General features: G+C 31.5%; 1 long non-coding RNA gene across 1 annotated transcript; it reads left to right on the top strand.

Annotated features, from left to right (window-relative positions):
- Nucleotides 1-23,402: 23,402 nt before the first annotated feature.
- LOC128040647 (uncharacterized) lies at nucleotides 23,403-26,387 on the top strand. Its single transcript, XR_008195451.1, has 4 exons — nucleotides 23,403-23,453; nucleotides 23,923-23,994; nucleotides 24,772-24,837; nucleotides 25,836-26,387. It is a non-coding gene; the product is annotated as an uncharacterized LOC128040647 (long non-coding RNA).
- Nucleotides 26,388-26,651: the final 264 nt, after the last annotated feature.

Raw genomic sequence — 26,651 nt, 5'->3', positions numbered from 1 at the left:
TTTTGGTTTGAACGGCAAGAGATAATTTTCATTGCTTTGCATTACAAATAAATACAAGTGTTTAACTAGGTGTTTGAGATAGAATAAAACAGTGGTTTGAATCTTTCAAACTATTTAAAAAATAAACAAATCCAATCCTAACTGATTTGAATTAAAAATAAAAAACAAGTCATGTCAGCTAGGTGAGGAAGTTGACGTGGATTGAGTCAGTTTCTTAACAATATCATGCATAAAAAACAAAACCGAGTCTAATTCTAGCTTACAAAAGCTATAAAATTGACCTGGAAACAATTTGTGTAGCACCCTAACCCGGCCGAAACAGTCGACCCGAATATGGAATGTCATATTAGCCAATAGAGTGACTCTCCATTTCCTCTCCGGTCGAACTTCCAGCATACCATCATACCAAGTGAATAAGATAAAGAACATGCGAACTCTAAGATTTTACTCACAATACTTAACTTAGAAGTCAAAGGAGTTCGTTCGTAGCAGTTTGCCAAACGTTAGGGTTAAAACTTTGCACAGTTCGATGATTTTGTCACTTTGCAGCAACTTTGGCAAACTCTATATAAATTAGTCAGTTTTGATCATTTCATGCTCTAACTTATGATGAACACTCCTTTTATAAATTAAATACTTAAAACAAGAACTCATAATTTAAGAAAACATCAAACATGGATTGGAGTGATATTTATACTGATGAAGAATTAACATACTTAACATTTAGGTATATATATAATGTTTTATCGGTTCACAAGCTTTGGAATAAATATAGCGCAGATATTTAAGTCTTTAGCACAATCAACGAGGTCAATCAAATAGAAAGATATCTCAAAGCCCAACCAAAATCCCACATTGCCCATAAGCCAAGAGTTCATTTGTAACACCTACTTAGTATTTATTCCTCGTCTAGATCACTCATTTCACCGCTACACACCGTGCGATCTATCTATCTACAATGTTTAGTAAAGAGTGTGTGTACTCTTCTGAGCCTAGTAAATACCCCTAAGAACCACATAGTATATAGAAAACATATGTCACACAATGAGTTCACCTTTACATTAATACATTTATCTACCGTACATATAAGGGTTCGCTTACGCATAAGAGTTCGCATACATATAAGGGCTTGCATGCATATAAAGGTTCACATACATATAAAGGTTCGCATGCATATAAGGGTCCACATACATATAAGGGTTCACATACCAACAATTTGTCCACATACTATTACCTCCTTGATTTCCTCCCCATCTTAGGCTTGAGTGATCTTTCCATTTGGGATTGTAGGAATTTGAATAAGGGTTTTCACCCCCTATTTCTGATATAATTTACATCATCGGTAGGTGTATTGATATAATGGAAGGGCAGTTTTTCTCCTCCCTACATAGATGGTGTATTATTAGCATATTCAATGCGGTTAAATTTATCCACTAACTGTTAGTACTTGTCATCTTCTTGAATACCTTTTACCATAGCAGGTTTCTAGTCATTTGTGAATTGTTCAATGCGACATTAATAGGAGTAAAATTTCATGTTTTCAATTATTTTGTACCATCCTCGTACGTTCTATTCATAAGAACTCATCCACCTGCTTCGTCTAATCTAGACCTTGCATTTGCATCCAACCCATTGTAAAACACTTGCAATCGCATCCACTCAAGGAATCTGTGGTGTGGTCATTTCTAGATCAATGGTTTAAAGTGTTCCTAAGCCTCGTGAAAACTTTCCCCTTCCAATTGTCTAAAAACATCGATTTCTCTTCTTAGTTGAACTGCTTTACTAATAGGGAAAAACTTCTGTAAAAACTTTCTAGTGAGCTCATCCCATGTCATGATAAACCTTGGTCCCTGTGTAAAAAAAATATACATATATATTTGAGGCGGTATCCGAAAGTATACGGGTCCATTTGTAATATAGGTACAATGGAGTAGGTGAGTACTCTAATGATCATACCCAATGGAGGCTAGTGCTAAATCAATTTTAACCTAAACACCAAAAGATCTAATTAGTACTCGAAATAAGCTATAGTACAAAATATAAATAAAAGGAGTTTTTAAGAATTTTATAATTATATAATAAAATAAAGAAATAAATAGCAAGAGATTGAAAAGTAGAATTAAGCAAATCTGGTTATGGGTGATTAGCTCGCTTCGATAATCTTTATCATCTATTGCATCGGGTTCCTCGCCAATAACTAGTCGCTACCCCAGTAGGATCTTCCACTAAAATAACAAGTCGGCGAGGACTACTTACCTTCCGACCTCATAATCTAGACCGGTTTGGGTAAAGGTGTTCACAGATAGGCCATACAAATTTTGGGTTAATTCACACCTTGATGACTTCCTAGAGTTGTCAAGCCTAGGGTTTAGGTTCTTCCTTTCCCAAATAGTGGATCCATTGAGTAACCCTATAAAACAACTAATAGATCATACCTCCACTCACTAATCCCCCACAGAAAGATTAGTTCCTCATGGCTTTTCTAAACAATATAGAATCTATATAAAGAGTAAAGATGATAAATGAATCGAAAGTATAGTATTTAAGAAAAATTTTGATTTGTATTAAGAATGAAAATGAATCCACAAAGTTTGATTGAAATGAATCCACAAATTTTGATTGTCTCTACAAATCAAATCTCTCAAGATAAAAACAAAAAAATTTGAAAGTAAATCTAAAACCTAAGAACAGAGAAAAATTAAACTAAAATTAAAACAGAAATTCTAAGCTAAATAATTGATGACCATAATGTGTGATAAATGAGCTTTTTTATAGATTTCAAGTGGTTGTTGTCCTTAACCCTAGGTTAGCTGACGTTTCTGAGCTTTAAGTTTGATTGTGCATACCAAAACTCCCCTTGGCTCGTGTTAATTCTCGTCCATAGTCGATGTCGTGACAAATCAGCACCTCTGTCGTGACATAGAAGTCAATATACTCTTCCTGAGATGTCTTCAAGGGTATGTTACGACACCTTTAGGCTGCATCACGACATCGAAGGCAGTCTTGTAATTTCTCTATTTTGTTCCCTATGTTGCAACATTGATCATTCCGTGTTGCGATATAGTGACTAGAATCAGTTTAGTACGCCTTCTAATGGTCTTCTAAACACTTACAAAGTTTAATTTGCACACTTTCAAGCTCCCAAAGTGCGAAAATTAGTTTAATCTATTTCACCGAATTATAGCAGATCAAGTAATTCTTGTACAGATTTGATGTTGAATAACTATGTAACTTAATTGTTTGATTTAGTCCATGGGTTATTTTTTTGCATGTTTTGTGTGTTTGCTTGAGGATAAGCAAAGACTTGGGTATAGGCGAATATGATTTGCTACAAATTGATATGGAAAATTAGACTTTTTTGACACACTTAAAGAGCTTTTTCTCGAACAAAATAGAGTTTTTAGCTTAGTTTTTCGTTATTTTTATATTTTATATTATTCAGGTAATAAGTGAAAATCACTCATTATTTTCTAATTTTTTACCCAAATTGGCCGATAGTGCCATTGGGAGGTCTAATGTGTGTTTTAGTGATGTAGGGATGTGTCAGAGGTCGAAAATGAGAATGAACGGCATCTAGGGCCAAGGTATCGCGATATCCAACCCCTAAAATCGCGATACCTCCGGTTGTATAGAAGACGAAGGAGGCCCTTCAATGGTATTGCGACATCCTCCTTGGGTATCGTGATACCCACTTCTCAAGGAAGACCCCCAAGATCAATATTTCCTGAGATATCGTGATATCCTCTTCTAGTTATCGTGATATCGCCTTCATCAAAGGGACAAACTTGGACAAAAAGGGTAAAATTTGTCTACTTGACGCACCAATCACACAAGGCCCTTGTAGGGAGAGTTTGGCATCGAAAAGTCATCATAACACTTTTCAAAACAGCCAAGAGAGAGACACATTTAGCTTAGTTTTAGGTTTAGTTTTCTCTAAGTTTTCTTTAGTTTTTCTTTACATTTTTTTAGGGTTTTTATTTTTCTCTTCTTCTACATTAGATTAGAGTTTATTTTTCCGCAATAATCATATATCATTTCCATGCACTTCTAATGAAATAAACATAAAATCTCTAAGGAAATCCCATCATCTATTAGAGTTGAGTAACTCGAATCCTTGTTAACATAAAATACAATGGTAAAATAAAATAAAAGTAAAATCTATATAGAATTATACTTCTTTTATTTTACATTGATTAGAATAAGGTTTTTTAACCTTTAAATAGATGTAGCTGAAACTCCTCTTGTATCATTCGAATTTTAACATTAGTAATTTTCTTTTCCTCTGCCCGTGATTTTATTTCCCAAAAAGGTTTCCACGTAAAATCTACGTGTTCTTATTTTTTCTTTCTTTTTGTTGTGTGATCGTTCTATATTGCCATTATCAATTTTAGTTTTTTGCAAATTGGTATTAAAAACTTTTCGGGTTGCTTATCTCGATCATAGTGATGGCGACATTGAAGCATGATATTCCGCTGTTGGATCGCAACACTAGATTCGCGTTATGGCAGATAAAGGTGCAAGCAGTTCTTGCGTAGATAGATTTGGAGGATGCCCTACTAGGGACAGATAAGATACCTTCGACGTTGACGGAGGAAGAGAAGAAGCGTAAAGATCGAAAGACATTAACACAATTACATTTGCACCTCTCGAATGAAATTCTACAGGGCGTGATGAAGGAGAAGACCATTGCTGCATTATGGGCAAAGCTGCAGCAGCTATGCATGTCGAAAACCTTAACTAGAAAGTTGTATATGAAGTAACATTTTTATGCTCGACGTTTGAAGGAAGGTGCGTCTGTGCATGAACACTTAACTATGTTTAAACAAATTCTCTCAAATCTAGAGGCCATCAAGGTTTAGTATGATAAATAAGATTTAGGGTTAATTCTACTTTGCTCATTGCCCTAGTTTTATTCAAAGTTTAGAGATACAATCTTATATAGTTGCGAATCTCTCACAGTTGATGAAGTTTATGTTTCCTTAACCTCGTATGACAAGATGAAACATCTTATGATTGGATCCAACTCTTAGGGAGAGGGTCTCATTGTTCGTGGGAGATAAGTATGGAATACTGATGATAATTAAGGGAGGACACATGAACGAAATCCTCGCAGTAAATCTAAGGTTAGATCGAGATCTTCAAACAGAGGTAAACCTCTAAATTTTGCAAAAGGAAAGAGCACATTAAATCTGAGTGCTATAAGTTACAGAACAAGATAAAAAATGAGGCTACTAATCGAAAGGGGAAATAATCAGAATAATCCAGTAAAGCTAATGTTGTAGAAGACTATAACGATGGTGAACTCTTAGTTGTTTCTGCTGACAACTATAAAGTGAGCAAGGAGTCAATCCTCAATTCTTGTTACACCTTCTAGATGAGTCCCAATCAGGATTGGTTTACAACATATGAAACATTGTCTGAAGGTATGGTTTTGATGGGAAATAATGCTTCATGTAAAATCATAGGTATTGTCACGATCAAAATTAATATGTTCTATAGAGTCGTCAGAACACTTAGTGGTGTACGACATGTACCACAATTGAAGAGGAATTTGATTTTGTTAAGTACTCTTGATTCAAAAGAGCACAAGTACATAGCTAAAAGTGGGGTTCTAAGGATTAGCAAGGGTTCCCTCGTTGTGATGAAAAGGTAAAAAAAGACTGCCAAGTTATATGTTTTGCAATGTTCTAATGTTGCTGGTGATGTAGTCGTCGCTTCCTCTTCCTTGTCAGATGATGATGTTACTAAAGTTTGGTATATGCGTCTAGGGCATATGAATGAGAACGACATGGGAAAATTAAGCAAAAGAGAACTTCTTAATGGACAAGACATTAGCAAACTGAAGTTTTATTAGCACTGTATTTTTGGGAAGGAAAAGAGAGTTTAATGCACCAGAGGAATCCATAACACAAAGGGAACACTGAATTATATTCATTCTGATATTTAGGAACCATCCAGAATGTCGCGCTAATTATATACTAACGATCATTGACAATTTTTCCAAAAAAAAGTTTGAGCATTCTTCTTAAAGCAAAAAAAGGATGTGTTGTCCATGTTTAAGAATTGGAAGACTGTGATCAAGAAGCAGGCAATAAGACAGATAAAACACCTCCGCATAGATAATGTCTTGGAATTTTATTCTGATGAGTTTAATGAATTGTGTAAATCAAAAGGGATTATGAGACACTTAACAATTCGCCATACTCCACAGCAAAGCGATGTTGTATAACAAATGAATAGAATAATCATGGAAAAGGTTCGATGCATGTTGTCGAATGCTCATTTATCGATGTTAATCTGGGCTAAAGTGACCTCTACAACATGTTTTTTGATTAACCGATCTTCGTCCATTTCCATTGAGAAAAAGACTCCATAAGAGGTATGGTTTGGTACTTCTTCTCATTATTCTTATTAGAAGTTTTTGAGTGTCCCGCGTATACTCATGTTGATAATGGGAAATTGGAGCCTAGATATATTAAATGTGTTTTTCTTGGTTATAAGATTGGTGTTAAAGGGTATAAGTTATAGTGTCCTGAAATGAGGAAAGTTGTGATTAGCAGAGATGTTATTTTCAATGAAACTGCTATGCTACCTAACTTATCTCTTAAAGACTCTTCCAATAAAGACTAGCAAAAGCAGGTGGATCTTCATATTGATCTAGGATCTACAACAAAGTCTACTCCTCAAGTTAGTACAGAAACTCAAAGTACAATTACTTTTTCACCATAATATTTTGTTGTCAAGAACAGACCTAGAAGAGAAATTAAACATTTAAAGAGGTACGCTGAGGCTGATCTAGTTACTTATGCTTTAAATGTGGCTAAAGATATATATGTAAATCAAGAGTCATCTACTTATTCTGAGGTAGTTAGCTGTGAAGATTCAGAAAAATGGATGATTGTCATGCAAGAAGAGATGAAATCACTCCATAAGAATGGAACATGGGATCTAGTAAAGCTTTCTAAGGGTAAAAAGGGCGTAGACTTCAAAAATGGGTGTTCAAAAATAAAGAAGGGACTCCAAGAGTTAAAGAACCCAGATATAAAGCAAGACTGGTTGCAAAAGGTTACAGTTAAATTCTAAGTGTAGACTTCACAGATGTGTTTTCTCCAGTTGTAAAGCATAGTTTGATTCGAGCCTTGCTTAGTATCATGGTCATGTATGATTTAGAACTTGAACAATTAGATGTAAAAATAATGTTCTTGCATGGAGAACTTGAGGAAGATATTTACATGCAACAACCAGAGGGTTTTATATTCTCAAAAAATAGGACTATGTTTGCTTGCTTAAAAAGTCCCTTTATGGCCTGAAACAGTCACTAAGGCAGTGATACAAGAGGTTTGATTCATTTATGACTACTCATAATTTCAAAAGAAATAGCTTTGTTAGTTGTGTTTATTTTAAGAAAAACAGTGATTGTTCTTTTGTATATCTACTTCTTTATGTTGATGACATGTTGATAGCAGCCAAAGATAAATAAGAGATAAGAAAGGTCAAAATTCAGCTTTGTGAATAATTTGGGATGAAAGATTTTGGAGCAACAAAGAAGATACTTGGGATAGAGATTCTTAGAGATTGAAAAATATGTAAATTGTACCTAAGTTAAAAAATGGTACATTGAGAAAGTTCTTTGCAGGTTCAATATTTAGAGTGCCAAGCCTGTTAATACTCCATTAGCAGCACACTTCAGACTTTCGTCGGCTTTGTCTCCACAATCAGATGATGAGATTGATTACGTGTCATGTGTTCCATATTCTAGTGCAGTGAGATCTCTCATGTATGCTATGGTTTGCTCACGTCCAGATTTATCATATGCAGTTAGTGTAGTTAGTAGATACATGGAGAATCCTGCTAAAGAATATTGAAAAGTAGTTCAATGGATTTTCAGATACTTACGAGGTACTACTAATATTTGCTTACAGTTTGGAAGAACTAGAAATGGAGTCATTGGGTATGTTGATTTTTATTTTGTTGAAAACATTGATAAAATATCTTTCACAGGGTATGTCTTTACTATTGGGGGTTCGTAATCAATTGGAAAGTCACTTTGCAAACTAGAGTTACTTTGTCTACTACTGAAGCTGAGTGCATGGCGATTACTGAGGCTTGTAAAGAAGCTATTTAGTTAAAGAGACTCTTTGGTGAACTCAGTAAAGACTTTCAGATCAGTATAGTGTTTTGTGATAGTCAGAGTTCCATTTTCCTTACAAAAGATTAGATGTTTCATGAAAGAAAAAAACACATTGATGTTCAATATCATTTTGTGTGTGATATTATTGCTGGTGGAGATACTGTTGTGAGCAAAGTTAGTACTCATGAAAATCCTGTAGGTATGATGAGTAAGTCACTTCCTATAACCAGGTTTAAGCATTTCTTGGACTTGGTTGGTGTTCATTGTTGATGAACACCCCTTAAGGGGTTTCGTGGATGAGGTGGAAAACTTGTTCATTGAGAGTTCGTGGTGAAGAACTTATTCGTTGAGAATTCGTGTCAAAATAGAGATTGTTAAAGTTGAGTGATTCGAATCCTTGTTAAAATAAAATACAGTGGTGAGCTAAAATAAAATAAAATCCATATAAAACTATACTTCTTTTATTTAACATTGATTAGAATAAGGTTTTTCAACCTTACTACACTTCATCTATTTGACATTGATTAGAATAAGGGTTTTCAACCTTTAAATAGATGTAGTTGAAACTCCTCTTATATCATTCGAATTTCAGCATTAGTGAATTTTCTTCTCATCTGCCCGTGGTATTATTCCCGAAAGGGTTTCTATGAAAAATCTGTGTTCTTATTTTTCTTTCGTTTTGCTTTGCGATTGTCCTATATTGTCATTATCGACGTTCAATTTTTTTCATCATCCTTACCTTGAACTCTATCCAAATCCCTAACTTCACTCTTATCTCTTCTCCAATGTGAATACTAGTTAACTTTACAAGAAACTTAGCTTGCTATGAGGTTGTTCCATTGATTTCACTAAAAATTTTGAAGTTTTTGAGCTTGAGGTGGTTGGAAATGGTGGAAAGGACTAAAATGGAAAAAAATGAAAATTGGCTACAAAGAAAAATGAGAATGACCTGAGGATGGATGATGATGGAAGAGGTTTATAAACTCTTCTATAATAAAATTCTATTGAATTGAATATTAAAAATATTAAAAATATTTAACTAAAAAAAATCTAAACATTATCATATACATTTAGTGGCCCACAATTAATTTCAATCTCATCCACACTTCATAGCACTCTCTTGGTTAAATTGCACTTCTAATCCTACCTCTTTTTTCCTTCACTTCAATTTAATCATTCTTATTTTTAATTTTCACACTTTTGTCCCAATACTTTTCACACTATTACAATTTAGTTAATACCTCAAATTAATTTCTCTTAATTCAAAAGTCCTTTTTATTTCCTACGATATCCAACTACCTTATCTATCGACACTAATAATTTCTATTTTATTTACTTCAAAGGTTCTAACACATGCAAATCTCAAATAACACTATTCTCATCTCAAGGGTGTTAGGGATGTTACATTATTATTAGCTAATGGTAAATAATTTGTTTATATATCCATTAAACATGAGTTCAATCCTTAGACATCTTAATTTTAGTTTTTATTTAAAAACTATATAAAAGTATGGAAAATAAAAAATCATCAAAATAATAATAGTAGTCATTTAATAAAAAGTATATTAATAATTTTCTAAGCGAGTACTTGTGAGATCAATTCAATTAAAAACTCTATTAATAGTCTAAATAATTAAATTTAATATCGTATTATTTAGTTTGAATTCAAGTTGATCTTCACCTCCTCTCATGAAAAAATATATTTACAAGTGTACTCAATTCATTCTGTTTAATTGATATATTTAAAATGATTTATCCATAAAATAATTTGCAAGTAAATTTAACAACAACCTTAAATAAAATTTTATATATTCAATTTTTAATTAGCAAAATATAATATATTAGTTATGGTTTAATACAGTAAAAATAAAAATTCAAATAAGTAATTATTTTTAAAATGTTAATATAGAATGAATTTATTATCAATCACTGATTAAATTATTCTTATTTAATAAGTTTTAAATAAAAGATAATTAAAATAAATTAATAAGTATTAATTGATTAATATACAATTTTATAAACCATAATTATATCATGGGATTATTACTAGTGTTGATAATTTTTTAAAATGTAAATCACAATAATATATGTGTGGCGGTTTTTCCTAGTTATCACAAAAGCGGATTTTATTTGGTAGGTATAGGTGTAACTTCGATTTAGTCATCTCATAATTAACATTTAGCAACAACTGAACAAACTGTTTTTCTTTTAATTTTAGGGTATTATTATTATTTATTATTATTGAAAAAATAGAATGTCGATAACGATAATATATCAAAATAAAGAGAAATAAAAATAAAGAACACATAGATTTTTACGTGAAAATTTTTTCGAAAAAAATCACGGACAGAGGAGAAGAAAATTTATTGTATCGAATTTGAATGATTACAAGAGGAGTAGACTATGTATATTTATAAGCTTGTAAAACCATATTCTAATATGAGTGTAGTAAGTAGAGGTGTTCATGGGCGGGCGGGTTCGGCCGGCCCGAAAAATTTCGGCCGGGTCCTAGGCCGGCCCGCCCGACCGAAATATGGGCCTAGAATTTTGCCCAGGCCCGCCCGAAAAATTCATAAGCCGGGCCCGCCCGCCCGTTTTTAAATAAATACCAAAAATTTATTTTAAAATTAAAAAGTATTTTAAAAAATTTTAAAATTAAAAAATTAAAAAAGTATTTTAAAAAATTTAAAATTAAAAAATTAAAAAAGTATTTTAAAAGTATTTTAAAGTTAAAAATAAAAATAAAATATTTATTATTCTGTTTGGTAAGCCAGCCCGGCCAAAAAGTGGTGCCGAGGTCTGCCCATTTTTAATCGGGCCTCATTTTTTGCCCAAGCCCATATTTCGGGCCTATATTTTTACCCAAACCCTCCCATATTTCGGGCGGGCCGTCGGGCCGGGCCGGGCCGCCCGGCTCATGAACACCTCTAGTAGTAAGATTGAAACACCTTATTCTAATTAATATCTAATAGATGGAGTTTAATAAGGTTTGAAAAATTTTATTTTAAAATAAAATAAAAGAAGTATAATTCTATAAAATTTTATTTTTATTTTATTTTATCACTATATTTTATTTAAATAAAGATTTGAATCACTTAATTCTACCCATTATTATTATTGCGGAGGGGAGAAAGGTTTTGATTTGGTCAAAAAGATAAAAAGGAGTGTCATTATGTAAAGCACTTTGATTTCTATAAAAGAAAAATAAATAAATAAAAAAGAATAGATTTGACAGAAGCGGTAGGACAAAGATGACGAAAAACGTATGTTAATTTGACGATGGAAGAAGAAAAGTTGAATAACGCTTTCCTCCTTTCCTATCCTTTTCCAACTTTTTCAACTTGGGGCATCAAGACAAAACTTAGGATTAGAAAAAGGAAAAACTTGGTTTATAAAAGAATGGTTTAAGAAAATAGGATTTTAAAATGCTTTTTTTTTTCTCGACTAAATAATATTGTTTAGTATTTAAGGTGAAAAAGTGATATAAAATATAAAATATATAAATACATTTTAAAACAATAAACATTTAAAAATGTGACGTTTTTAATTTTAATTCATAACACTATCAATCATTAAATTCAGTTATATGACAATTTTAAAATAGAAAATTGTTTATGTATAGAATATTACACATATGCCAACTAAATAAATAAATAAAAATGTTGAAATTTTCTATAAAAATGTTGAACTTTGAGTTGAAATGTTTATTTTATTATAAATCGCGGGCGGTAAATTTTCTTGACATAGTTTAAGAAGCAAAGTAGAAGTTGATATTTTCCCCCTTTTTTCTTGACTAAATCGGTGGATAATTTTTTTTTATACACTAATATATATAAGTTCTAATCATAAGTGTTTTGTTTAACATAATATTTAGAATTACTCATAGTCCTTCCGTAACTTATAAATAAGAAGATAACGTGCTTTAACGCACTTGAACACATGTCCTCTTGCATTAGTAATAATGCTCATACCAATCGACCTAAGGCTCAATTAACAATTATTTATAAATATTAAATAAACTTAAAATATAAATTATTAATCAATTGTATAAAAGATGTTGCGCATTATATATATGCTAATTAAATTTATTTAATATATATTAAATAAATTTATCAATATATGTATATATATATATTGAAAGTAAAATATGCAACCTATACTTTGTTGGACCAATAAGGAATTGATTCTCATGGTTTTATGTGATTTTACATTTACTATGTGATAATTTTTTTTTATAAATGATGCATAATTTAAATTAATGAAAATTCTTTTAAGATATTATCAATTAAATTTCAATTTTCAAATATAAAGAGATAAAACATTTTAAAATAAAAATTAAATATACAAAAGAATCGATGGAGAGTATACTTAAAGACTTTTTTAGATCCGGATAAATATTAATGTAAAATCAGATGGTCATGTATATACATGAACCGCAATTCAAGTTTCATGTGTATAATTGCACTAAATCAAAGTTTGTGTATCAAATTGCACATTGGATCGAAGTTTATGTATAAAGTTGATATTTATCCCTTTTAGATCAAGTGGATGATTTTATGTATACTTCATTGTAAAAAGTGTCAAAAACTAGAAAGAGTGGAAGTGAACTTCTTTCCTAGGTATTTGAATCAAGTTCGAATCTTAAAGTCATCCTTGCTCAAAAAGTTTTATGTAAGTACCACCTCTAGTCCGAAAAAAATTGGTATCAAACCGTAAAATAGATGAAGACACGTGTGATTATAAGAAGAAGAAACTAATGCCAAAGTTTAAGATAAGTAAGCTTATGTCAACTATTTTAGAGAATTAAAAAATAATCAAAGATAATAAAAAAAAATTATCACTTGTTATTATTATAACAAAACTCTTTTAAAAGCCAACAATATTTTATAGAAAAAATAATAAAAATTATTCATAAAATACTTTCATCTGCGAAGTCGCAGGGTTGACTTGAATAAACTTGATATATTATTGACTCATCATATCGAAGATGGCATTTTTTGCCTAATTTTTAGAAATTTTTGGAACCGGAACGTTGTGACTCACTCTCTGATTAGAAGTCGGAACGTTACCATAACACTCCATACTCAACTTGATCACCGGGTCCGAGCTACACTGTGCCACATCTATTGCCAAGGCAACTACAATTAATTTATATATGAATACACATCACAATTCATATAACTTATTTATGAGTATATAATAACACTATTAACTAAATTCAATAAATACTAATTTTATTCTTAAGTTCATATAAACATAAATATATACTAACAGTGACTCATCTAGATAGGCACATGCCAAACTATTCGAAAACGTGAATACACCAACATTGTTGAATCTGATATCTTCTTTGGATGCTAAAGCCGAAATTCAGGATTTTGAATATAACCTAACTTGTGCATGGAAAACAAATTGTACGCCGAGTAATCAACTCAATGGTATTTCAACAAATTTTCTCACATCTTAAAAATCTAGTTAGGAGAATCGAGTTTGTGAACTGAGAGTGGTCACGCCTTGGTTTTTAAGATTAAATTTGTTCGTTTGATAAATAAATGAGTTGTTTTTTTACGGTTAAGTTTTAATGAATTTGTCCCTGAAACCCAAGTTCAAATCCCTTTCTTCACATAATTTTTTTGAGCAATTTTGCTTCAAACCCTAGTAAGTGGCACGCCTTATTTTAAAAATAGATATTGTAAGAGTTTAAACAAGAATGTGTTTTGGCTAGTCGTTAAGAACTAATGTAACTATCCTTGAGACCCGAGTTTTATTTCCATCTATTGCATAATTTTTGTTTATAGTTTTTTTTTTGCCCAAAACCCTAGTGTGCCACCCCTTGCATAGAAACCCTAGTATATAACATTTTTTGTTGTTGTTTTTAGCCTCTTTTGATCATTTTTGCTCTCCTATTGCCGCCCATCTCATTTTCCTCTCTTCTTCTACGTTTTCTCTCATTTCTTCTTCTCCATGCTGCCCCTAATAGCTTGAATTTTGCTATTGTGTTGTCCCATTGTTCATCTTCTCTTTTTTTTTTCTATTTTTTGCTAATCTCTTCTCCTATCTTTTTGGTCAAATTTTCGTTGTTGATTTTTCTGCCATTGTCGCACCCTTATTTCCCAATTTTCTTCCAATTTTGTTGCCAAATTAACCTCCTATCTTGGTCAACTGATTTGTTCATCGATTTTCTGTTGCATCATTATTTTAGATCTAAAAACCAGGAAGTGTAAGTTGTCTAGGTTGCCTAGATCCGACCCGATTTTTCTATTCTTTTCTTTTTCATTGTGGTGGATGAATATTTCAACGAACATGATCGAATCTCACAAGTTCTTTTATTTTTGTGTTTGATTGATTCAAGATCCATATCCAAACCTTACAAATCAGCCATAACGTTCGGAAATCTGTTAGCAACTCAGTTGTAAGCCTAATATAGTAAGTGTTAATTTTCAACTTCAAATTTGAAATTTTTGGTTAACATCACTACTTTGGCTGAACCCTATATGGGTGTTAATAGACTTTTTTTTAACATTCGATTTATGTTGAGTGTAGATCTAAGTTAGATCTAAGGCATAAGAGTTGCTGAAAAGCAATAGTGTTTGGATTAGCGTAATCAGGTGTGGGTCTTAACTTTTGTGTGTTTTAGTGTTTACTGTAAATTGTTTGATTTTTCACTAGTAATAGTCGAATGTTATAGGACTTTAAAATGAGGTAACCGATTGTGTAAGCATTTTACTTATGGGCTGATTGTGTGTTTGATCAATTTGTTGGCAAAATGTATGCCATTTTGTGACTAGTACTGTTAAGCAAGCTGTTCCTTATTGTTATCGATTACATGTAAGTATGTCTACTGTAATGTATATTGATTGCATGTACTTGTTCCATTGAACCATTTTCACTGAATGCATGAAAAGCATGCCATCGATACTGTTTACTAGATGTATGCAAAGCATACCATTTTCACTGATTCATTGAATGTATGTATTGAATGCCACTGTATTGAAATTGTTGCCGATAAAACATGATGTGCTACATTGATACATGTCATACTTCATTGCATGGGTTTTAGGATTTGATGGGTGATGAAGGAGTTATGTGGAGTTCCAACAGTTTATCTACATTATTGCATTGACAGTATATCTATAACCCCGGAGTATTGTTGGTGTTCTAGCAATTTATCCATAATTTAATGGCAGCCTATCTGCAATTTACTGATGACTTATCCCAACTTATTGGTATCTTGTTTACAATTTTCTAACAGCTTGTCTACAACTTACTGGTGACTTATTTCAACTTACTGGCATCTTGTCTACAACCTATTGGCAATTCTACTGCATACTGTTACTAGTGCTTTATCCGTATCGAGCTTTAGCTCTTATTGTTTTAGTGTTCAAATGATGGGTTTTGGGGAACTCATGGTGTGTAACAGATGGATGGGCAAGACCTTTGCATTATTTTGCATTTGAACATGTCCATGCATATACATTGTTTATTTAGACATGCCATGATCTATTATGGACATTGATATTGTTGGCTATGTGCCCTATGTGATTGTTTGGATATGTATGCAAAATTATTGTTTGTTCTGTTAAGGCTCACATTGAGTTTTTCAAGGTCACCCCTTTTAGTTTAATCCTTACAAGTAAACCCACAAGGCTAGGATTAGACTCGACAATTCAAAGGTCTCGTTTGGGATTTTTGATTTAATGTAATAATTTTTCTACGGATTTTGGCAAGGGTTCAATTTTCTGGGTTATATTGGCAATTTACATGCATTATCGTTAAATTTGGTCAAGCTAAATGATTAAACAAACTTAAAATTGGTCATTATAGCATGAAATACGATTTTTAGTATCAAACTATAGTCTTCGTTTTTTTCTGCTGTAATTCTGAAATTGTAACTTAGAAAAGTAATTTAAAAATCAAATATGTTTTCAATGTTAGTAAGAACTTTTATTATTGGATCTTAATTAAACTTGGAATAAGTTAATGTTTTTATTAAACCAAGAAAAGTCGTCTACAATTTTTTTCGAAAATAAGCAAATGTTTTAAAAAAGAAGTTTCTGAGAATTTGATCTTTTTTTATTTATTTAGGCCATTTCGATGGCCAATGTAACCTTTAGGATCCGACCATAACTTCTAGGCCAATGAAAATACTCAACAATTACACCAATGCAAAACATCCTACTAAGTACATCATTATAACAGTAAAGTCCATTTAAATAAGTTCCATAACTAGTTCAATAGTATAACATGTTAGCATATTGTATTCCAAATCGAGTTAATTAATTCGTCCTAATTTCATACCAGCCTTCCAGATCATAACCCGCTATGCATAATCTTTAACAATTGCAGTTCATGTTAAATCTCAATATCAAATTTGATATTCCAACACTGCTCGGTTCAATATAAAATGCTATTATTACATATATCATGCGTAAAAAACAAAACCGAGTCTAATTCGAGCTTAAGAAAGCTATAAATTTGACTTGGAAACAATCAGTGTAACACCCTAACCCGGCCGAAACAGTCCACCCGAATCTTGAATGTCATATTAGCCACCAGAGTGACTCTCCATTTCATCTCTGATCGAACTTCCAGCATACCATCATACCGTGTGAATAAGATAAAGAACATGCGAACTCTAAGATTTTACTCACAATACTTCACTTAGAAGACAAAGGGGTTCATTCATAGCAGTTTGCCAAATGTTAGGGTTCAAACTTCGCATAGTTCGACGACTTTGTCACTTTGTAGCAAATTTGGCGAACTCTATATAAATTAGTCAGTTTTGATCATTTCATTCTCTAACTTATGGTTAACATTCTGTTTAGAAATTAAATACTTAAAACAAGAACTCGTAATTTAAGAAAACATCAAACATGGATTGGTATGATATTCATACTAACGAAGAATTAACATACTTAACATTCAGGTATATATATAATGTTTTATCGGTTCACAAGATTTGGAATAAATATAACGTAGATATTTAAGCTACATGGTATCAAACCGTAAAATAGATGAAGACACATGTAATTATAAGAAGAAGAAGAAGAAGAAGCTAGTGCCAACGTTTAAGATAAATAAGCTTGTGTCAACTAATTTAGAAAATTAAAAGATAATCAAAGATAAAAAAAAATTATCAGTTGTTATTATTATAACAAAACTCTTTTAAAAACTAACAACATTTTATAGAAAAAATAATAAAAATTATTACTAAGATATTGTTATTTGCGAAGCCGCAGGGTTGGCTCGCATAAACTCGGTAAATTATTGACTCATAATATTAAAGAAGGCACTTTTCACCTCATTTTCATAAATTTGTGGAATTGGAACGCTATGACTCACTCCCTGATTAGAAGTTGGAACGTTACTATAACACCCCATATTCGACCTGATCACCGGGTCGGAGCTACAGTGTGCCACATCTCTTGCCAAGGCAACAATAATTAATTTATATACTAATACACATCATAATTCATATAACTTACTTATGTGTATATAATAACACTATTAAATAAATTCAATAAACACTAATTTTATACTTAAGTTCATATAAACATAAATATATATTAACAGTGACTCATCTAGATAGGTACATGCCAAACTATTCAAAAACGCAAATACACCAACATTGCTGAGTCTGGGATCTTCTCTGGATGTTGAAGTCGAAATTCATCATTTTGAATATAACCTAACCTGCGCACGAAAAAAAAATTGTACGCTGAGTAATCAACTCAATGGTATTTCAACAAATTTTGTCACCTATCATGCTCATCTATTTGTCTTTTGATATCCCACATCATGCTCATCAATTAGCTAATCTGATTTTCAAGTTTAGTCAATATCCTTGTTGAATTGGTGCAGTTGGACTTCACCTGCTTTATGTCTATTCTCATTTACTGCATCTCTCCCTCGATTCTATCCAAACATTAACTACATACAGTACGGTCACTTGGGTTAGCCTTATCTTGAGGTTTCTGCAAATAAAAAGGGTGATAGTGTATTTTCAACCTAATTTGAACTATTACCTCATTGATTTCCTCCCTTTCTTAGGCTTGAGTGATCTTTCCATCCGAGATTGTAGGTATTTAAATAAGAGTTTTCACCCCCTATTTTTGATATAATTTACATCCTCGGTAGGAGTATTGATATAATGGAAGAGCGGTTTGCCTCCTCTTTACATAGACGTTGTATTATTAGCATATTCAATGCGGTTACATCTATCCACTAATTGTTAGTACTTGTCATCTTCTTGAATAGCTTTTACCGTAGCAGGTTTCTAGTCATTTGTGAATTGTTCAATGGGACACTAATAGGAGTACAATGTCATGTTTTCAATTATTTTGTACCATCCTCATACGTTCTGTTCATAAGAACTCCTCCACCTGCTCCGTCTAATCCAGACCTTGCATTTGCATCCAACCCATTGTAAAACACCTGCAATCGCATCAACTCAAGGAATCCGTGGTACGGTCATTTCTAGATCAATGCTTTAAAGTGTTCCTAAGCCTCATGAAAACTTTCCTCTTCCAATTGTCTTAAAAAAATGATTTCTCTTCTTAGTTGAACTGTTTTACTAATAGGGAAGAACTTCTGTAAAAACTTTCCAGCGAGCTCATCCCATGTCGTGATAGACCTTGGTCCCTGTGTAAAAGATATATATATATACATATATATATATGAGGTGGTATCCGTAAGTATACAGGTCTATTTGTAATATAGTTACAATGGAGTAAGTGAGTACTCCAAAGATCGTACCCAATGGAGGCTAGTGCTATATCATTTTTAACCTAAACACCAAAAGATCTGATTGGTACTCGGAATAAGCTATAGTACAAAAATATGAATAAAAGGATTTTTTAAGAATTTTATAATTATATAATATAATAAATAAATAAATAGTAAGAGATTGAAAACTAGAATTAAACAAATCTGGTTATGGGTGATTAGCTCGCTTCGATAATCTTTATCATCTGCCGCTTCGGTTCCTCGCTAATCAACTAGTCGCTACCCCAATAAGATCTTCCACTAAAATAATGGGTCGAGGAGGACTACTTATCTTTCGACCTTATAGTCCAAACCGGTTTGGGGTAAGGTATTTACGGATAGGACATACCAATTTTGGGTTAATTCACACCTTGATGACTTCCTAGAGTTGTCAGGCCTAGGTTTTAGGTTCTTCCTTTCCCAACCAGTTGATCTATTGAGTAACCCTCTAAAATAATTAATAGATCATACCTCCACTCTCTAATCCCCTACAGAAATATTAGTTCCTCATGGCTTTCATAAACAATATAGAATTGATATAAAGAGTAAACATGATAAATGAATCGAAAGTATAGTGTTTAAGAAAAATTCTGATTTGTATTAAGAATGAAAATGAATCCACAAAGTTTTATTGTCTCCACAAATCAGGTCTCTTAAGATAAAAATAAAGAACAAATTGAAAGTAAATCTAAAACCTAAGAACAAAGAAAAATTAAACTGAAATTAAAACATAAATTCTAAGCTAAGTAATTGATGTCTATAATGTGTGATAAACGAGCTTATTTATAGATTTCAAGTGGTTGTTGTCCTTAACCCTAGGTTAGCTGATGTTTCTGAGCTTTAAGTTTGATTGTGCAGACCAAAATGCCTCTAGCAATTGTTAATTCTTGTCCAGAGTCGATGTCGTGACAAATCAACACCTGTGTCGTGACATAGAAGTCAATATACTCTTCTTGGGATGTGTTCAATGGTATGTCGCGACACCCTTAGGCTGCGTCGCGACATCAAAGGTAGTCTCAAGATTTCTCCATTCTGTGTCCTATGTTACAACATTGATCATTCTGCGTTGTGACATAGTGACTAGTATCGGTTTAGTATGCCTTCTAATGGTCTCCTAAACACTTACAAAGTTCAATATGCACACTTTCAAGCTCCCAAAGTGCGAAAATTAGTTTGATCTACTACAGAAAATTATAGCAGATCAAGTAATTCTTGTGTAAATTTGATGTTGAATAACTATGTAACTTAATTGTTTGATTTAGTCCATGCGTTGTCTTTTTGCATGTTTTGTGTGTTTGCTTGAGGACTACCAAAGAATTGAGTGTGGGGTAATATGATTTGCTACAAATTGATATGGAAAATTAGACTTTTTTGACACACTTAAGGAGCTTTTTCTCGAATAAAATAGAGTTTTTAACTTAGTTTTTTATTATTTTCATATTTTTATATTTTTCAGGTAATAAGTGAAAATCACTCGTTATTTTCTAATTTTTGACCCAAATTGGCCGATAGTGCCATTGGGAGGTCTAATGTGTGTTTGAGTGATGTAGGGCTGTGTGGGAGGTCGAAAACTAGTGTGAACGGCATCTAAGGAAAAGGTATCGCGATATCCAACCCCTGAAATCGTGATACCTTCGGCTGTATAGAAGATGAATGAGACCCTTCAGTGGTATTACGACATCCTCCTTGGGTATCATGATATCCACCTCTCAAGGAAGACCCCCAAGATCAATACTTCCTTAGATATCGTGATATCCTCTTCTAGGTATCATGGTATCACCTTCATCAAAGGGACAAACTTGGACAAAAAGGGTAAACTTTGTCTACTCGACCCACCAATCACATAAGGCCCATGTAGGGATAATTTGGCGTCGAAAAGTCATCATAACACCTTTCAAAATAGCCAAAAATTACTGAGGAGGAGAGAGACACATTTAGCTTAGTTTTAGGTTTAGTTTTCTCTGAGCTTTCTTTAGTTTTTTCTCTACATTTTTCTAGGCTTTTTATTTTTCTCTTCTTCTACCTTAGATTAGAGTTTATTTTTCTGCATTTACTTCTTATTCTTTATGTTCTTTGTGTTAGTTACATTAGTTAACACTGTAGCTAAGGTTTATTTACATTTCTATTCCTTGTACCTTGCTTTCAAGAATATTTAAGCTTTAGTCTAATGTATTTCAATTTATTTTACTTCAGATCTATTAAAGCTTGTTCCTTTATGTTTCTTGCCTTAGATTTATTTGTTAAATGCTTTTGGTTTCATGTTATTTAAGTTTTTTTGTATAAACATCTCAACTTTCACATTTTTCTTAACTTTAAGCATGTGTAGCTAAATCCTTAAGGAGGTTGGTTGATGGAGATATGGATAAAGTAAAATATTTGGACAAAGGACTAAATCATAATAAATTAGACTAATTTGAATAGAATTAAGAACTTAGGTAGTGATGTTCCAAAGGGAAAGTAAGATAAAGTGAGACAGGAAGGTAATCTTGTCGCACACCCATTCGTTAGTCTCGGATTAATAGTTGAGATCGGAAGATAAACCTGACCTAATTCGTCTAAGTCAATAAAATTGAGATCGGAAGATAAAATGGAACCACTTGGTAATTTACACAATTTATGTCCCTAATCTGAGATTTGGTGAACCACATTGAAGTCAATCAATCCCCATTAGTCATTTGCTAGATAGTACCTTTAGTTTACATTTCTTGTAATTTAGTCCCTAGAGTAGATTATTTAATTTCCTTACAAAATTATCTTTTATGAATCGCCGTAATATAAAATCGTATTTGTAACCACTTAGCATCTTTTGCGTATGCTAGTTATTACTCAATTGGCTCTTTTTTGGGGTTTGATCCTTGGAATACTTCGGTGTTTCATTGTAACATTATAAATATTACAATTGACTTGTATGCTTGCTGTAAAATCAGACTTTAAAAATTGTTTATAAATTAATTATTTTAATGCGCAAGCAAGCTGCTGATCAATTAGTATTTCATATAATACTTACTCAATCACGTACCATATATAGCTCGTAATGCACAAGGCTTGCTTTCACATGTCATAATTCATTCACATTCATACTTACCCCGAGTAACAGACCATTTTTAATGAAATCGGTATAGTGGTTTTGGGACCACAAATCTGATGTTATAAAATTTATTTTATTATTATTTTAATGTCTGTATCATAATAGTAACATCGTATAAAAATTTTATGAAGAAAATTTATTGTTTGTATGCTTAATGTGATACAAAGGACTAAATCACATTAAGTGAAAAAATTGTGTTCTATTGGAAAAAGGTGTTAAATTACTATGAAATTTAATTATGAGTGGCCTTAAATGGTAATTAGACCATTCACATATTTAGTGGACAATTATGGAATTTAGTTATAAAATTATAAAGGTTAAAAGTAAGGTTAAAATTGTAATTAAGCTAATTAGTATAATGAAACAAAAAGAAAATTAAAATGTCATCTTCCTTAATGAGAAAGACAACCCAAATTGAAGAATAGGAAGCCATAGCTAGGGCTTGAAGCATTCGACCAACATTTCTAGTGCATGTAAGTGCATTTTTGTTCGGTTTTTAATGATTTCTATGTTTTTGGAGTCGTTGTAGCTTAATCTAGCTAGCCCAGGGACTAATTTACAAAACTGTTAAAAGTCTAAGGTTTTACCATGAATTTTGTTAGTTTTTTTAGATGCTTGATGGATGAAAATGAAATTTTGGTGATAGTTGAACAACTTTTGTAAAGGAAATTTTGATGAATTTGTTAATTAGGGATTCAATTGAAAAATAGAAAATTATTCATGGTGAAATTATGAAATAAATGAAGTATAGGGCTTGCTAAGGGCCTAGGTGATATTCGTCCATAATGGGTTGTTACTAAATTTGTAATGACCCAAAATTCACAAGCACCGAAAAAGTACATTATCGGGCCTCCGTCTTAGTAAATTGAGTTCGAAAATAATTATTAGAAATATTTATTAGACTAGTTGTGTGTTTAATTAGGTATTAATTGGGTGAATTTAGTTTAATTAAGAGAAATTAAGAAAAAGGACTAAATTGATCTAGGGGTAAAAGTTGAATTATAGATTAATAAAAAATAAAAGGATTAAAATGGCAATTAAGCCATTAATAAGAAATGGACAGTAAAAGTGATAAAAATCTTAGATTTTTATGTTTTATATATTATATTATATTATATTATATTATATTGTATTATATTATATAAGTAAAAATAAAAATAAAGTAAAATAAAATATAAAAAAAGATGACAAATGTATGGTAAATATTGAAGACATGTGTAATAGTAATAATTACATGGGTACACTTGTAATAAAAATAAATATGTGCCTAATTAATAAGTAAAAGATTTTTTAATATATTATTATTAATATTATTAGTTAAAATAAAAGATATAAAGTAAAAGAAACAAAGAAACAAAGAAGAAAAGAAACAGAATAGCTAGAAAAGAAGCAGGAAAGAGACGAAAACAGGGAAGATAAGGGAAAGAAAAATAAAAGGAAAACTAAGGATTTAAAGCTTCAAGTTAATTGGTAAGCTAAATTTAGCCCTTTCCTCTTCATTTTGATATTTTAAAAGCTTTAAAACAAAATTTTGTTGAAGTTAAGTGGAGGTTATGGAAGTTCATAGGTTTTTGAACATGATTCATTTTGAACAAGTTGTTAAATTGAGGGTTTATTTGATAGAGTTTCTAGTTAGAGTTGATAAAAGGATTAAATTGTGAACTAGACTATAAGTTTTGAATTTTAGGGATTAAATTGAGGAAAATTCGAAATTAGTGAAAAATGCTGAAAAATTAGTAGATAAATTTGAGTTTAGAAGAAATTTGAATAGAAATAGAGTGTGAATTAAGTTAGAAAAATAAGTAAGCTTAGTTAGAATTAAATTGGGAATAAGTAGGAATTGAATAAGAATTTTATTATTATTATTATTGTTAATATAATTATTATTATTATTTTTAATGATTGTAATTAATAGTGAAAATAATTATTACTTTCGTAGCTAACAAGGAAAACGAGGCATCGGCATCTAAAGGAAAAGAAAAGATCATTGAGGAGTAAACGCGTATTCCGGGTTTGTATTACTATAACTTAATCTATTTAATAAATGCTATATTGAAATTGTATTCATGAGACATTTAAAGGAAGGTAAGTATTAACATTTGAAATTAAGTAAGAATATGTGTGAATATTGAATTATATGTGAATTGAAATAACAGATGTTTTGTATTGATTGAATATTTGAAATTGTTGTGGAAATGAATTCGAAATTGGAAAAGTAAAATAATACCCTATTAACTTATCGGACTAGATTGGATACAAATGGCATGCCATAGGATTTGTGATGTGATGAGGAGATTTGTAGTTCGGCCGAGAAGATGACTATGTTATTATATGCTTCGGTTTATCCGAAGAGGCATTAAATGCCTTATTGGTGTGTTTGGGAGGATATGATATACTGGTGTGTTATGGAGGATTTAATTTATTCCGGGTGTGTTTAGGTTGGATATTTTGGTGTGTTTGGGTGGAATCCGCGTATCTGTCAGAGTCCGAGCCTTGTTAATAGGGTAAATAATTGAGATGGAAATTTGAAAATGAGATTAGTTGATTTGACATTATTGAAAAATATGAGAAAGAATGTATGATATAAATTATGAATTGATTTAGTATGTAAATATTTAAATATATAAATTTAAGATTTATGGAATGATATATGAATATTTATATTTAGTTTAAAGTGATTTTTAAATACTATGGTCAATATTTGAAATTTTATTATTATTAAATAGTTTAATTTATAGTAATACCACTGAGTATAAAATACTCAGCGTACGGTTGTTTCCGTGCGCAGGATGAAAACGGGTTAGAGTCTCGGTTCAGCATCCAGGACAATCCCGACTCCGACATAAAAATTTTGGTGATGTTTTCTTCCTTTAAGAGAAAGTGGCATGTACATAGGATTTATAATAGTTATTTTGGCATGTTATATAGTTTTGTTGTAAAGTAAGATATTATGTGTTTTGATGAGTATATTAGAAAAATGGTATAAGTTATTTTATAGCATTGGTATCAAGTTGAAATGGCTTAGTTAGTTTTATGTGTTAATTAGAAATGATAATTGGATTTTATTTACTTAAGTTGTTATGTCTATATGTCAAGTAGGATTAAGTATATAAATGCATTGGTTGAAATACTGAAATTGGGTTGGTTATGTTTGAAATTTTGCAGGGGGTTTAATGTAAAAATAAGTCAAAATGCTGCCGAAATTTTTATAAATAAAAAAATTAAAAAAAATGAATGAAATCAATTAGTACAAATTTATAACAATTTATGAATTATTTTAATATGTTGGTTATTTATTTCGATTTATTTATAAATTGTTTGATATGTCCGGTAATGCCTCGTAACCCTATTTCGACGACGGTTTGGGGTTAGGGGGTGTTACAAAATTGCATGAATTTCCATTTTTATGAGCTAGGGACTAAATTGTAATGAATTAAAAATTATAAGGGCAAAAGTGTAATTTTTCCAAAATATGATTTTTGGATTAAATTGAATAGAATGAAGTTTGAATAAGTTAAATTTGATTATATAGATCAAGAAAAGCAGCGTACGGATTTAGATCGGGGAAAAGAAAAAATATTGGATTAATCGATCATATTATGAATGTTTGTTATAGTATGAATGTTTGAACGAGAAGTATATAGAAGCCTTTGTTGTGTAATGAATTTGACTAATTTTTGTGCTAATTTCTAATGTGAATTGTTGTTGGTGCTTAGGCTTATGCCATGTTATGTTGGATATGTTCATAAATTGCCTTTAATCTTTTATAATGAAAAGGTAAGCATTGTTTATGATTTACGAACTTATTAAGCATTTTATGCTTACTTTGTGTGTTTTCTCTCATATTTTTAGATAATCGGAAGCTCGTTTGGGTTGGAAGCTTGGCGGAAATCCATCACACTATCCATCGGCTAAATCGGTAGATTTTGATGATTTTGAGTTATGGTTATAATGGCATGTATAGGTATCTTGTTTAATGAATTTAGCCGTTATGTGTGTCTTGTATATGTGTTATTTTGGTTGATGAACTAGTTGGTATGATATTAAGATTATATGGTATTTTGTGTGGTTGTTAATTTGATGTTTATGTTGGTTAAAATGGTGGTAAGGAAATGTTGATGGAAATGGCATGGTAGCAATTACTGGTTGGTGTGGAATGAATGTAGTATGATGTTGAAAATGGCTAGTTTTGGTAGCTTTGAATGTAGTTGGCCTTGGTCTAATTGGTAAGAAGCATGATAGAAGTGTAAATGGTTATAATAGTACTTATTGTGCATATATTTTGGTGTATGAACATTATGGCAAATGTGGATTTATAGTTGTTCAATTGGTATGATTTGAACATAAATGAATTTGATAGATGTTAGGCAAGTTTGATTGATGAAATTGAGGTATCATTTTTTTATATTGGTTGAATGGCTAGTTACTTTAATATTTAAGCATGACTATGTATAGGTTAGATGTGTTTTGAATGCTTTATTATAGGTACAATTGACTTGTGCATGAAGTATATGATTGGTTTAGAAAAATGGCTTGGAAATGGCCTATTTTCATCCACACGGGCAAAGACACGGACGTCTGTCTCAGCCATGTGTTCCCTGTAGCTTTCAAAGGGTTACAAGTCAGGCTGTTACACGGCCTAACACACGGCCTGGTACACGAGCGTGT

This window comes from Gossypium raimondii, chromosome 4 (assembly GCF_025698545.1).
Source record: "Gossypium raimondii isolate GPD5lz chromosome 4, ASM2569854v1, whole genome shotgun sequence".
In the NCBI taxonomy this organism is placed as follows: Eukaryota; Viridiplantae; Streptophyta; class Magnoliopsida; order Malvales; family Malvaceae; genus Gossypium; species Gossypium raimondii.
Note: the sequence above shows the minus strand (reverse complement) of the source record. Positions and strands in the feature narration are given on the sequence as shown.